This window comes from Gobio gobio, assembly GCF_949357685.1.
Source record: "Gobio gobio genome assembly, chromosome: 7".
Lineage (NCBI taxonomy): Eukaryota > Metazoa > Chordata > Actinopteri > Cypriniformes > Gobionidae > Gobio > Gobio gobio.
This window is the reverse complement of record NC_137103.1, coordinates 45,254,537-45,270,437: the sequence shown is the minus strand read 5'-3', so window position 1 is coordinate 45,270,437 and position 15,901 is coordinate 45,254,537. Positions and strand designations below refer to the sequence as shown.

Below are 15,901 nucleotides of genomic sequence, written 5' to 3'. Positions count from 1 at the left end.
AACCCAGACCACACTAACAGTTTCAGAATGGATGATAGGTCCCGATATTTTATTTACTCATTTATCAAGCGGACAAGGGACTTTAATCTCTATTTATAATACAAACACGTCGTTATATACACAAAAATAACACATTTCATGTTTTAATAGAGTCTATTTAATACGTCTATTTGGGAGTTTAGTGCTCGATTAGTCAGGTCTTAATCCGCAGCCAAAGGTTTGAAAGTAAACACCAGTGTTGTTTCAGACTTAAGTACTATTTTATTGTATTAAACTATTAATAGTAATAGTACGTAAGTCTGAAACAACACTGGTGTTTACTTTCAAACCTATATATAATATAATATAATATAATATAGCATAATGTATTACTATAACTATAATATATATAGGCCTAATACATTTTTCTCAACTTTATTTCAATTAACAAAAATGATTTGAATTAAAAAGTATCAAGTGGTACTCACATGTCACGTTGCATGTTGAATTCAGCAGGTAGTGTTCGTTATCATTTAAGAAATAAACATTTAAAAATAGTCGATATTTAACTTGTTTGTATAAAAATGCTAAGATACATTTATTCACCAGCTCACTGGAACTAAAAGAAGGCTGCACACATTGCATTGTGGTATACAGTGCTGGCTGCAATTTGTTCTGTTATCATGGAAATTAATATAGAACCTTAAAAAGTCATTCAAATATTTTTAGTGAATATGTTTCTGCTCAGGTCTAATGCATGTTATTGGCTCTTTAAAATCTCTATAAAATGATTTTTTTTTTAAGTTATAACTATAAAATCATTGATAGAAATGTGTTGGAAATGTATTTATCGTTACAACCTAGCTTGTATGTATTAAATGTAGAGAACGTGGAAAATCCATTGTCTATCAGCAAAATAAAGCACTCTTAAAATGTCTAGCCCTGCAAATGCAGTCTTGTTGCAAACGCAAAGATAAGTGGTGGGAAGAAATACGTTAAACCAAAATCTAGAGGAGACCAGATGAAAATGTCATCTCTGTGCAGTCTTCGCCCTTTGAAATGGAAGGGGATTTTTGTGGTGGGTGTAGACACAGCAGGCGGCTGCTTTCTCATTTCTCTAGGATGCAGAGACAACAGCGGCTTTTCCTGACAGGCACACCCACGCCAGGCTGAGACCCACTGTCACTTACGCTTGCATGGAGTCAGCAAGCATCTGACTAATGCAGATGCTGTCATTTTGGTTTCTAGGAAGGATTCTAACCTCATTCCCCATGAAAGAGTGCATTTCTTTTCTCCATCAGCCTTTTAAATGCCAAATGTTAACTCTAAATAGTTTTGTAGAATTTTTGCTCCTTGCACTCAACAAGCTCCAATGAGGCTTATCTTCGCAGACAGTTACAAGGTTATGTCCCACAGGGGAAAGTAATAAGAAAAAAAAAACGTTGGTTAGAGGAAGGCTTTGTGGTTTTTGTTAAGGTACAAAAAGTCCCGTTTTTGATGCAGACTCAGTTGAGGGCCTTAAAAGAACTTGTCTGGTTTCATGACCATTGCACAACACTGGTTCAGAGTTATATGAGAAAAATACTAATTTGGTAATACTTTACATTGATGAAAGATGAACATTCTGTCATTTAGTGAAGTGTAGGTGCTCTGCATTTTATTCATCCAAGTGCACACAGTGAGTATTGAACACACACACTGTAAACAAACATCCAATATACTGTGAAATATAATGCGATATATTACATTTCCATATATGGGAAACTAGTGCTTATATTTTTCATGCAATATATGCATTGACCATGTATGGCTATATTGATAGATATCAAATATTTAGAAATGAAGACAAAAGTTGCATTACATGTAAAATTCATAAAGTTTTATCCACTTTACCAGCCAACTTAAAGTTTTATCCTTTATTGTGTACATACACCGATCAGGCATATAATTATGACCACTGACAGGTGAAGTGAAAACACTGATTATCTCTTCATCACGGCAAATGTTAGTGGGTGGGATATATTAGGCAGCAAGTGAACATTTTGTGTTAGAAGCAGGAAAAATGGGCATGTGTAAGGATTTGAGCGAGTTTGACAAGGGCCAAATTGTGATGGCTAGACCACTGGGTCAGAGCATCTCCAAAACTGCAGCTCTTGTGGGGTGTTCCCGGTCTGCAGTGGTCAGTATCTATCAAAAGTGGTACAAGGAAGGAACAGTGGTGAACCGGCAACAGGGTCATGGGCGGTCAAGGCTCATTGATGCACGTGGGGAGCGAAGGCTGGGCTGTGTGGTCCGATCAAACAGACGAGCTACTGTAGCTCAAATTGCTCAAGAAGTTAATGCTGGCTCTGATAGAAAGGTGTCACAACAATAAGTTTGAAGTGTTGACTTGCATTTCGAATTCCCCAGATCTGAATCCAATCGAGCATCTGTGGGATGTGCTGAACAAACAAGTCCGATCCATGGAGGCTCGCAACTTACTGGACTTAAAGGATCTGCTGCTAACATCTTGGTGCCAGATACCACAGCACACCTTCAGGGGTCTAGTGGAGCCCATGCCTCGACAGGTCAGGGCTGTTTTGGCAGCAAAAGGGGGGCTAACACAATATTAGGAAGTATTATAATGTTATGCCTGAACAGTGTATATTGCACAAAGATGTTCCCATATAAAGGTAAATGTATTGTACATGCATATATACTGCATCAGTAAATATATCTGCAAAATATTATACACATGCAGTACCATATCTGACCGCATATACAGTGAATCTATATATTATGAAGTGTATTACTGAATATGAAATTACATTATTGGTAAATCATATTTTTCAATATAGGAAAAGCGAGAATTCCTTATGTATTATTCAATATATTAATACAATATATTATTCGGTATATTTTCAAGTATACCATATATCTTTTAATATATTGATCATTTATAGGTAAAAATATTTTCTTTCCGTAAGGGCAGCCATTTTTGCTGTTGCGTCCGGGGAGCGATTGGGTTAGGTGCCTTCCTCAAGGGCAATATAAAACACTCTTAAAATGTCTAGTTGCAAACTCAAAGATAAGCAGTGGGAAGAAAAACTCGGAGCCCACTGCTGTACAGCCATTTTTGCTGCGTTGCCCAGGGAGTGATTGATCAAGAGCACCTCAGTTATGGAAGAGAGAGCTGTTCATTCACCCCCCCCCACCTACATTTCCTGCCTGATCTGAGACTAAAAACCCATGACCTTCGGGTTACAAGTCCAACTCTCTAACCATTAGGCCACAACTACCCAATTATTTACTTGGTCATTTCAAAGTAGGCTATACTCCGTGAGCGGACCAGACATGTTCGGAGCATGTGCACTATCTAGTGGATTTGTTTTCAAGTGCTCCTCGCACAAGTGCTGTTGTACGCGCACCATCCGCGCGGTCACAAAAATTTGGCTGCATGCAGATGGGGTGTGCGGATGTCCGTGGACCGTAGGAACCTATACTTTGGTCTTTTGCATCCAATGACAGTTCAAATGTACCATAACTGTGATCCAAAAATATATACAAAATTGCCATGTAGCCCATACTTTTGGTCATGACGGGGTCTATTCCTCACATTTTTAACAAAAGAAGAAATGGTTTTGTGACCATTGCATGACACTGGTTCAGAATATTAAAGGGTTACTTCACCCAAAAATCAATTACTCACCCTCACGTTGGTCCAAACATTTATGAATTTCTTTCTTCTGCTAAACACAAAAGAAGATTTTGAAGAATATACAGTTATTTCAGTTTATTTCAGAATGTGGGTAACCCAACAGTTGATGGGCCCCATTCTTTTCCATTTTTTTTTTTTTTCATACTATGGAAGTCAATAGGGCCCATCAACTGTTTGGTTACCCACATTCTTCAAAATATCTTCTTTTGTGTTCAGCAAAAGAAAGAAAATTCAACTTGAGGCTGAGTACATTTTTATTTTTGGGTGAACTATCCCTTTAAGAGATAATAATAAATAAGATGTAAATTTGGTGGTACTGGTAATACATTGCACAGTCTATGTTACTCAGGCCTACTACATCAGACTACTACATGTGTGTAACTGTAAAAAGTATATTGATTTTCAGCATGATCTGAGCTAAAGATGCTACATTTATAATACCATTGTTGCTTTTTTGCTTAATTGAAATATGTTATTGAAGGTTATTTATTGTAAGCTTCTATAACTTTTCAAATCAGCAAAAAAGCTACAATGGTATCATTCCAGCTAACAAAAAATATGTTCTAAGATTAAATTATGAAAATGTTATTTCTGAATTTTCTTTGAACGTTCAAAACGTCCAGTTTTTTAAACGTTTTAAAAATGTTTTTTCTTGGTTATACGAATGTTAAGGGAACATTCCATTGTATCATTTTGCAAACATTATGTGAACGTTAATTTCGAATGAACACTTTGAGTCTGAAGCCATTAGAAAGGTGTCACGATGTGATTGGCCTGACCAGAGTATGGTTTTTCCAGCTCGCAAGCCAACGGAGAGTTGCTAGACTACACTGGCTGTTTGCCACATCAAGTTACTTTTGTAACGTTAACCAAGTAACAGCGTTACTTTTCTCTGAACATTCTGAAACAATTAACATTAAAAAATGTAAGATGACCATCCAACTGAAATGTTTCAGAAAAAAATGTTCAGTAAACAAAATATAAATTGCGGCTTTGTGCTAACGTTTTAAAGGTGCACTGTGTACATTTTAGCGGCATCTAGTGGTGAGGTTGTGAATTGCAACCACCCACTGCTCACCCCTCCCTTTGGAAGCACATAGAAAAGCTACAGTGGCTGACACAGGACAAAGATGTCGTCGTCGTCTGAGACAACAGAGAGTAGCTAGCGCTCTGTAGAGAAGTTTGTCCGTTTAGGGCTACTGTAGAAACATGGCGGCACAAAATGGTGACTTCACTGTAAGGGGACCCGCGGTGTATGTAGATAGAAATGGCTCATTCTAAGGTTATAAAAACATAGCGGTTCATATATGGTCTTTATACACCACTCAAAACATATACACTCACCTGAAGGATTATTAGGAACACCTGTTCAATTTCTCATTAATAAAATTATCTAATCAACCAATCACATGGCAGTTGCTTCAATGCATTTAGGGGTGTGGTCCTGGTCAAGACAATCTCCTGAACTCCAAACTGAATGTCAGAATGGGAAAAAAAGGTGATTTAAGCAATTTGGAGCGTGGCATGGTTGTTGGTGCCAGGCGGGCCGGTCTGAGTATTTCACAATCTGCTCAGTTACTGGGATTTTCACGCACACACCATTTCTAGGGTTTACAAAGAATGGTGTGAAAAGGGAAAAACATCCAGTATGCGGCAGTCATGTGGGCGAAAATGTCTTGTTGATGTTAGAGGTCAGAGGAGAATGGGCCGACTGATTCAAGCTGATAGAAGAGCAACTTTGACTGAAATAACCACTTGTTACAACCGAGGTATGCAGCAAAGCATTTGTGAAGCCACAACACGCACAACCTTGAGGCGGATGGGCTACAGCAGCAGAAGACCCCACCGGGTACCACTCATCTCCACTACAAATAGGAAAAAGAGGCTACAATTTGCACGAGCTCACCAAAATGTTGAGGACTGGAAAAATGTTCCCTGGTCTGATGAGTCTCGATTTCTGTTGAGACATTCAGATGGTAGAGTTAGAATTTGGCGTAAACAGAATGAGAACATGGATCCATCATGCCTTGTTACCACCGTGCAGGCTGGTGGTGGTGTAATGGTGTGGGGGATGTTTTCTTGGCACACTTTAGGCCCCTTAGTGCCAATTGGGCATCGTTTAAATGTCACAGCCTACCTGAGCATTGTTTCTGACCATGTCCATCCCTTTATGACCACCATGTACCCATCCTCTGATGGCTACTTCCAGCAGGATAATGCACCATGTCACAAAGCTCGAATCATTTCAAATTGGTTTCTTGAACATGACAATGAGTTCACTGTACTAAAATGGCCCCCACAGTCACCAGATCTCAACCCAAAAGAGCATCTTTGGGATGTGGTGGAACGGGAGCTTCGTGCCCTGAATGTACATCCCACAAATCTCCATCAACTGCAAGATGCTATCCTATCAATATGGGCCAACATTTCTAAAGAATCCTTTCAGCACCTTGTTGAATCAATGCCACGTAGAATTAAGGCAGTTCTGAAGGCGAAAGGCGGTCAAACACAGTATTAGTATGGTGTTCCTAATAATCCTTTAGGTGAGTGTATGTATATTATATTGCATTTCTGTCAAATGATCCTCAAAAATAATACACGCTGCACCTTTAAGAACATTATTAAAGACCAGACAACTTTAAACAAACCTTCTGTTAACATTACTGGAAGAACGTTCCTTATTAGCTGGCATAAATGTAGCTTCTTTAACTCAGATAATTGAAATGTAGAGATTTTTTAGCTCAGATAATGGAAATGTCCTCATTCAAGGAGCTGTACTTGCCTGGAAAGAAAATAGACTTTTGTATCACTCATTAATTGAAAATATGCACTAACAGTCACTGTGCAGTGCGGCTCTAAATTTCCAGTTAATTTCATGTTTGCTTTTTAATTCTGCTTATTTTGAAGATGCAAGTTTCAAAATGAGACATTAGTTTCATGAAAACAACTGTGGTCTATACTTCAAAAAGAGGTTTTGGCAAAGAGCTGATTTCATGGACAAACGCCTCTCCAAAACAGAGACGGACTTCTGAGCTTTTGATCAGTGGGCTAAAATCTGACACCCACAGAGCTGGGCCTTATGTTGGTGCACTTAAGCCCGTCCTACACCCAGGATGGCTGGAGAACTTTGAAGGCAAATAAGGCTTTCACAAGGCTTTCTATCCCATGAAAGTGTTCAGTGTTGGGGTTTTTTTTCTCTCTCTCTCTCTCTCTCTCTCTCTCTCTCTCTCTCTCTCTCTCTCTCTCTCTCTCTCTCGATCTTTCTGTTCCTTTGTTGTTGTGATCATTCAAGAGGTGCAGGCCACATGTTCTGCAGTCATTTGTGCCCTGTTTTTTTATAATAGCGGCATACGTAACATTTTTGTGATCTTTGTTTTGCGACTTGGAAGATTGGCAGTTTCTTCTTCATTTTTTTTCTTGCACTTGTTTATGCTTTTTTCCGTTCTGTTTCCTAAAGGAGGATAGGGCGGTAGGCTGCAGAGAGCAAATGTGGTGATTGACATGAGCAGAGAGCTGAAAAAATCAGTCGAGGCTGAGTCTTTCTGTAGGTAGGCGGATGAGTGGGGCGAACCAATCCTCAGCAGAGCTTGTTTTTAATTGCTGTCTGGTAAACATCAAACATTGAAAAAAACAGACGATTCCATCTAAAGATACTGGGTGTTTTAAAAATATGTTACGCTGTGTGATTTCATCTATTGCTTTATGCTGAACAACATATTGAGAGTTATTATATTCCTGAGATTCTCGCTGTCTTGGGTCATTAAAAACTCAGCGTCAACTCTTGTTTGCTTTGTTGTCAGAACTCTAAGTAGTGCAGATGCTGAGGAGGAGTTTTTACTTGAGGGAATGCTTGAATGTTTTAATGCTTTTCTTTGTGCTAAATGTTGTTGTTTTTTAATTAAAGTTCAGTCAAAGATGAAAATGAAATGAAAATTCTGTCATTATTTACTCATCCTCATGCCATTCCAAAGGCAGTGTACATTGTTACAGCACAAAGGTAGGTTATCTGAAGAATGTTCATGCAGCTCTTTTGCATACAATGCAGTTCAAAGTGAACGTGGTCCACAAATAACAAAATGGCCATGCAGTCCGTACTTTTGGTCATACATGGTCTATTCATCACACAACACTATTGTACGGCTTCAAAAGTCTCTTTTTAAAGTGCCTTTTTGTCATTTTTGAAGCTTAGCAGCTTTGTTCACCAACAGACAAGACTATTTTTAATGATCATAGTTTGCACATATCTTGTTCCACAGAAGAAAGTGGCAAAAGAATGAGTTATTAATGGCAGATTTTTGGTCAAATACACTATAGTTCAAAAGTTTGGGATTGGTATGAGGGTCAATGACATGACATGTATTTTTTGTGTCTGAATTCATTATTTTCCTAAAAACAATATATATAAATACATGTTACATATCAAATTGATCTATTTCCTTTATAAGATACTCTTTTAATAGACTTTTTGAGTTGTGGTGTTTCAGAGACCTAAAATGTCAGGTGGTGCGACCAGCAAATTTACATTTAAAAGTATTAATTCCCACTGCAATTGCAAAATGAAGTAAGAAATATAAATGCAAACCATTATAAAATGTATACAAATAATACTTAAAAAAAACAAACCTAAAAACTCCTTATGGAAAATTGTGTTCTGAACACATAGAAAAGTGTCCGTTTATATGAATTGTACTAAAAGGGCAATACATAGGAAAGGGAATTTACCACGTGATATGCATTTTACAATGATTCATATGTATATTATATATGTATATTATTTTAAATGAATATTTGGTCGCACATTTTCTGGGTGGTAAAATCAGAAATCTTGTTTAATAATGAACTAATGCTGTCTTAAAAGCTGTAAAACCAATATGAATCAACACCATACATGTTTTGGACATAAAAATGCATTTTAAAACTCTTTTGCTTAAATTTTTTATTTTTTTTTAATCTTAAAAAATTATTATTTTTCTTATTTGTCATTGACCCATGAATTTTTACATGTTTTTGAAAGAAGCCTTAAGTCTTATGTTCCCCTATAGGCTGATTATTTGATCAGAAATACTGTGAAAACAGTAATATTGTAGAAATATTATTACAGTTACTCTCTTTCATGTTTGTAATTTATTACTGTAATGGCAAAGCTGAATTTCCAGCATGATTACTCCAGTCTTCAGTATCACACGATCCTTCAGAAATCATTCCAGTATGCTGATTTGGTGTTCAAGAAATTTTTCATATTATTATTATTATTATTATTATTATTATTATTATATTTTTTTAGGATTCTTTGATAGAATAGAAATATCATTTGATTGAACAGAAAGTTCAGTTCAAATAGAAAGAACTGTATTGTTTACTTGTACTGTTATAAATACTTATACTGTCAATTTTGATTAATTTAATGCATCCTTGCTGAATAAAAGTATTACTTTATTCATTTCTTAAAATCTTATTGACAGTAGTGTGCATACCTTTAATATCCTACCTTTCTTTTAATCTCTTTTAAATAATTATTTCAGTTTTGAGGATTGTGGCCCATGTACCCAAGCATTTTTCATATATATATTGTGTGTCAAAAACACTGTTCCTTGCCTCACATCACATAACGATCCAAACAGCATATGGTTGGAGAGATGTCAGGACTGCATGACCCTCAATTAATCTGTTTCTTTTCGTTTCTCTATTTAAGGTTGCACATTGATTGGTTGGATCATTCCTCATTAGCCATGCTGTGCAGAAAATGGATGGAAGGGTGGGCGGCAATCAGACTCTGCTAGTGGTAGAGCCCCACCCACACAGCCAGGTCCACCAGGGGCCCAGAGATGTGATTACAGTTCATTAACGTGGTGTGTGTACAGGGGGTGGGAAGGACACTGGTCATTATTGTGTTCGAATGTAGGTGGTGCCCTGAAACACACAGGAAGACGTGGGCAGCACACACACCCGTGCTGCAGCCCTTAAGTCCTTTGTGAGGAATATTGGAAGCAGAGTTTGACTCTAGGGAGTTGGCAGTGCATAATTACTTGGACGCACAGACAGAAATTTGTGTTTGGTGCAGTGGCACTTTGTATTTGACAGGGCTATTTGGAGGACTGGCTCATATTCTAAATTTAGCCAGCAGTATTTAAGCACCTACAAATTAACCACAGGTGTAATTCACCAGGCATTGAGCTCCTGCATGATGGGATTTGTTTGTATTATGTCTAATTTTCAACCCTCATTCTGACCCTCTGTCTGAAATGATCAGGTTTGAGGGGCTGCTCCTTTAAGGCTTGTCTGTTATGATTGGCTCAGAGTCCTGGTGGTTCCAAACTTCTTCCATTTACGGATGATGGAGGCCACTGTGCTCATTGGGACCTTCAATGCTGCAGAAATTTTTCTGTACCCTTCCCCAGATCTGTGCCTCGATACAAACTTGTCTCGGAGGTCTACAGACAATTCCTTGGACTTTATGGCTTGGTTTGTGCTCTGACATAGCCTGACAAGCCAGACCCACATGGGAACTCTGGGAACTCACCATTGGCAGGGCTCAATCCGAGGGGCGGGATAAACGGTTGTCTTTCAAATTCCCTCTGCATGCAATAGGATAGCGCTACAACCAACCAGAGCAACGAAGAAGGTGAGGCAGAGCTAGTTGATAGCTTCAACTTTCGCCGTATCCGGTTGGCAAAACTCCAAAAACATCTTCCTTTCTTAACAGTTCTTTGTTCTTTTCTCAAAGAAAAGCTTAACTACAAGTCTTCTTTGTTTACAAGTAGCATGCGGAACCGCGACAACTCTGCCGTCATTATGTTAAGCCCGCCCACCGACTCTATACACGATGTGATTGGCCTGACCACAGTTCGGTTTTTCCAGCTCGCAAGCTGAATGTAAAAATATATATCAATCTGTATATATGCGATGGACATCGGTTATGCCAGCGTGGAGCGTGTGTAGAGGGAAAAGCTGTCCAGAACTATTGGTCTAGGATTAGTTTTCTCTGTAATAATAGCATATTGGCAAAAGAGATTTGGTGTTTGCACTCTTGAGAGCGTCAAAGGTTTCTGTATTTACAACATGTTTTTGCAGCATTGAGCAATGTAGCCAATCACAGACATATCTGTTGATTTCTTGAACACAATGGCCAATCAGACGCGTTTAAGTTAGAAGTTTTGTCCAGTGCTGAATTCTACACTCTCACAAATCCTCTCGTTTTGCTGCATTAGGTAAGACAATGGTTATGTTCAAATTATAGTGGTTTGTGAACGTAGCCGATTTAATTACAAATAATTTATCGGGAGCGTTTATGCTGGGAAGTGTAGGCGACACATAACTTGAAACTATTTAATCATTCATTTTAATTTAGAATTTTAATGACATTCTATTCAAATTTGTTTTTAAAAAGGAAACCCATATGCTTAGCCTAACCCTGGAGTTGGTTTACCCTCTGCCTATGGGTTACGCTCATCTTTGGAAGCTCCTTTGAAGGCATCTTGATTAAAACAGCCTTATATTTAACGAATCACATACTTAAGACCTGAACCGGAAACGATGCTATCTGTTTTACAGGATACAGAAGTTTGTTGCGCATAACCCCATTGTAAAGTAGCTATTTAATGAGAATCACTACTGAGAATTATTAATTTTCAGAAAAAAAAACATACTTTTTATTTTACGATAATGATCATTTTCATAAAAAATGATGTTTCAGTGCAAATATGTATAATAAAATTGTAATATAAATGTGTTCTTTGGTAATTTTTTCTTCAAAGCTGACAGCATAAGTAGGTTTATCTACTCCATGCAGTGAACATATAGCCATCGTAAAAGCAAAGCTACCTTGATGTGTGACAAGAGTTCCCTGGGGCAAAGCACTCTGGGAGCCATCTGTGTTCAAACTGCAGGGATTACACTGCTCAATCCCCGTAGCAAATAAAGGAATTAGGGTGAAATTTAATCATATACCAAATTATAGTCACTGACACGATATTACAGCCCCCCATGAGCTCTGTGTGAATGCAGCTCAGACTGATTGACTTAATCTCATTCCTCAACCTGATTTTGTGATCATGGTATCTCCCTTGCCTGGTATTCTCATTTCAGTCTTGTTTCCCTGTGAGCATTTCACGTTCAGAATCTTGAGTGTTTATAGTCCTTTTATTGTGACTGTCAGGATGTCACACGCTTTGTTTATTCATTAACTGGCTAGATGTGACAGCGTAACAGCTTCTCATGCTTGTGATGCTTTCATCATGTGATTCCCTGTCTTGTAGAGTCAAGAGGGCTGTTGAACTGGTTTGATGCAAGTTATTGATTTTCCATTCAGTGTGTGGCCAGTCATTTGGATACTTTCAGTTCTTTTTTTCATATAGTCTATTTCTCATTGCAAAAGCTTTATCATGTTCAGAATTTATTCTCAAAGTCATATTGAGTAAATAAGTTGGCACTTGCCCAGCCCGGCCACTTCAGAAACACTTTGGTTTTTGCAAATATATTGTTAGATGTAATTTATCATATTACAAATAGACATTGCATCATTGGACGACCATGTACAGGTGCATGATGACAATAGTCATACCGTTTCCAATTTGAGAGCTACTGGAGATAACCAAGAGTAGCAGATGGGAATTAAAATGTTAAAGGTGCAATAGATTATCTGGGAAATGCTAACTTTAGCCTGCTAGCATTGAAAGCATACGATCCCAGCTTCTTGCAATTCACCGTCCAAAGCCACGCCTCCTTCAAAACACATGAACTCGCTCAGACCAGAAGCCAGACGACCAGAGACAACATTATAGGATTGTGTGTAAGTGTGTAATAATAATTGTAGGATCTATTGACAGAAATGCAATATAATATACATAACTAGGTTTTCAGTGGTGTATAAAAACCGTACACAATGAACCGTTATAGTTTTATTACCTTGGAATGAGCCATTTTTATCTACATACATAGGCTACACCGCGGGTCCCCTTACAGTGAAGTCACCATTTTGCGCCACCATGTTTCTACAGTAGCCCTAAACGGACAAACTGCTCAACAGAGCGCTAGCTACTCTCTGCTGTCTCAGACGACGACATCTTTGTCCTGTGTCAGCCACCGTAGCTTCTCTATGTGCTTCGAAAGGGAGGGATTTTTTTTTTTAAATATGCAAAAGTAGGCTATCATGAATCCATGCGACATGTGTCGTATATTCCAAATGTTCTGGGAGTATATTATATGAAATTTGATGTTTTAAATAATGAAAATCCTGACTAAGTAAAAAGTACGCATTTGTGTGACTCTGTTAGCACCCCAGTCCACTCTGTCTCGCCCAGAAAAAGCACACAAGTTGTGAGAAATCAAGATTAACAAAAACGTGATCCATGTGCTTTCTTCACTGAGTTAAATACCTCCAGACCGGAACTCTTTTTGTCTGATGACAGTCAGAATGACAGTTGACAATGTGAACGCCATAATTTATTGTTACGACGAACACAACTGATATATTCACCTCAGAGAAGAAGGTGCATGGATTGTATTTCATATCACGTTTTTGTTCATCTTTGTTTCTCACTTGTGCACTTTTTGTAGGCGAAACTGTGGCACCAGTCACATGCACACGTTGCATAGCAGTGCACTGAAGACCAATGGTCAAAGTCAGGATATTAATTTAATAACTTTTTATATGCAATTATTTAAATTCTCCTTTTGTGGTCCATAAAAGAAAGAAGGGCATTAGAACAAAACTAGGGTGAGTTTAATTATCATTTTAGGATGAGCTATCACTTTAAGTGTACATAAACGGAATCAAATGTGTAGCCTATACGGTCTTAAAGTGACAACAGCCTAATATATCAAGCATACTGCGTTAGTTCAGGCAGGCCACGTAGTCAAGCTCCGCTATCAGCTGATTGGGAAAATTCCAACTCCGCCCCTATCAGCTGATCCGATTCCTATGCACTCAATTGGCAACTCTCAAACAGGGCACCTTACTTAAGCGTAGCTTCACTTCAATCTGCCTGCTTGGCCGCTTCTGCTGCACGCTGCTTTGCAACCTACCTCCTCCCCAGCTCCTCCTTAAACTGTGTTTAACTTAATCAATGTCATTCTGTTGTCATTGATGCATACTCTGTTCTAAATGGGGGATTTACTCTGCCCTCCCAGTTTAAAAGTGGGGGCTCATGAAAAGGATGGGGAATTTAGAACAGGGCCATATCGCCAAATGTACATTTTTGCTAAATATGCCAATAAAAAGTTGACTAAAAGTTTGTCTATGGTGTTTTTGACTTAAGTGGACCTGACTGAAATGTAATTAATGGTAAACAAAACCCATTTTATTCCATAAATGTTTAAAATGTAATATGCTCAAAAATGTAAATATAAAATTAAAGTATATTAAAATATAAATGCTCAAAAAACACCCATTATCACACATTGATAATTTAATTGACAGGCCCCAGTGATATTGTAATACTGCGAAAAACTGACTCAACTCTTAAAATGATTAATACTCTACATGTTGAGGCACTTCAAGGGTTGATATCAGACATCCGTTCACAGTCCCTCTTCCTCTTTGCTCTTCATACAGGTCAATGATTCTCCAGTGTATACAACTGTGTATATGAATGTGTGGCACTCTGGGGTCACAGAACTTCACTCCACGTCCCACGCCAAGCTTGTTTTTTTAGAATTCTCCTTTCAGTTCCCTTCTCACATAAAGATACGCCCATTCATGAACAAACACACACAATAAACATTTACTCTCTTACACAGGAAGTTTGTGCTCTATTTACACTGTCATTGGTCATGAGGGGACATGCTTAAAAAAAATCGACAAAATGTTCCAGTATATTTGAGGGAACTTTAACACAAATCTCAAATCCTCTGTATAGTTTCGTTTTCTAATTTGCCTTTCAATTAGCACATGATCATTGTAAGTGTCTTTACATTTTTGGATGAATTACATTGCCTTTCAAATGTTTGTGTATGGGTTTGAAAGAAGTCTCTGATGCTCATCAAGGCTGCATTTATTTGATCAAAAATAAAGCAAAACAGTAATATTGTGAAGTAGGATTTCAATTTAAAACAACTGTATTTTTGTATTTTAATATATTTTAAATTGTGATTTATTCCTGTGATGGCAACGTTGGCATCATAACTCCAGTCTTCAGGGTCACACGATCCTTCAGAAATCCTTATTTTTCTGCTAATGTCTTGGGTGTTTTATAGGCTACAGCTTGTCACCACACATATTAACTATTGTAAAACAGATAAAACGACCCATAAACAGTGTAAAAACAAAACAAACTTTAATTGACCACTTTTCTTCTCAGTCAAACAGGCCTTTCTTGTCTAAGTGGTTTTTAGTTATAGCATCAGTGGATCAGACTGCTGACAGTCAAAAGTCTGGCTAAACTAAATGATATGACCGAATTTGAATCTTTGATTTGTAATCATATTAGTACATGGCAGCAGAGGGCTCAGTCAAGCATCAGAAGTCTATCACAGAAAATTATTTTCACCAAAGTGAGCAATGACCTCTGACTCCACGCTGGAGCCATGGGAAAGTTTGCTGGGAAAGCTTAGACAGACACAGCCAGACGGTTCCAAGTCCCAGTCCCTATCTTTGGATGCCAGATACCCCCCACCCACACCAAAACACACCCAAGCGCTAGAAATCAGCCCACGCTCGCACACACACATGCTCTCTCACAGATATATTCACACACAAAAACACAGATGTGCGCAGCTCACCCACCCACACACACTCCCAAACACTCGAACGCACTAAACATAAATACCTGCCCACACTTGTTCGCGTGTACGAAGATACGCAAAGACACAAAGTTCGTTCGAATGAATTTCCACGTTCAGCTACTTCCCTGCCTGTATGCATCTATAATCCTCGCTTCGCCCTCTCACACATGCACAAATTCACACACTCTCTGCCTTCCTCACACACATACTTCCAAAAAAAATTGTGAAATTCTGGTTGTCTTTGTTCATGTTCCCCTGTGTGGACATTCTCTCTCTGTCTTCCTCTTCTTCTCGTATGCACCCTAACGAGTGCAGAATTCAGTGTTTATACGTGTGTGTGAGTGTGGGCGTCATGGTGTGGAGAGGGAGGTCTTAGATGCTGAATAACAGTAGTGTGTCTCTGGCAGCTGTGTGTGAGAGCGACCGAGTGCAGAGCTGTGTGGGCGTCCTCAGCGCGGCGGCCATGCAGAGACTGTCGGGCTCAGGCCGGGCCTTGTGGCTTGT

At 38.5% G+C, this 15,901-nt stretch overlaps 1 protein-coding gene across 1 annotated transcript in view; it reads left to right on the top strand.

Moving 5' to 3' along the window:
- tfpia (tissue factor pathway inhibitor a) overlaps positions 1 to 15,901 on the top strand; it is a 1,059,262-nt gene that overhangs the window by 774,783 nt on the left and 268,578 nt on the right. The gene's annotated exons all lie outside the window — the stretch shown is intronic.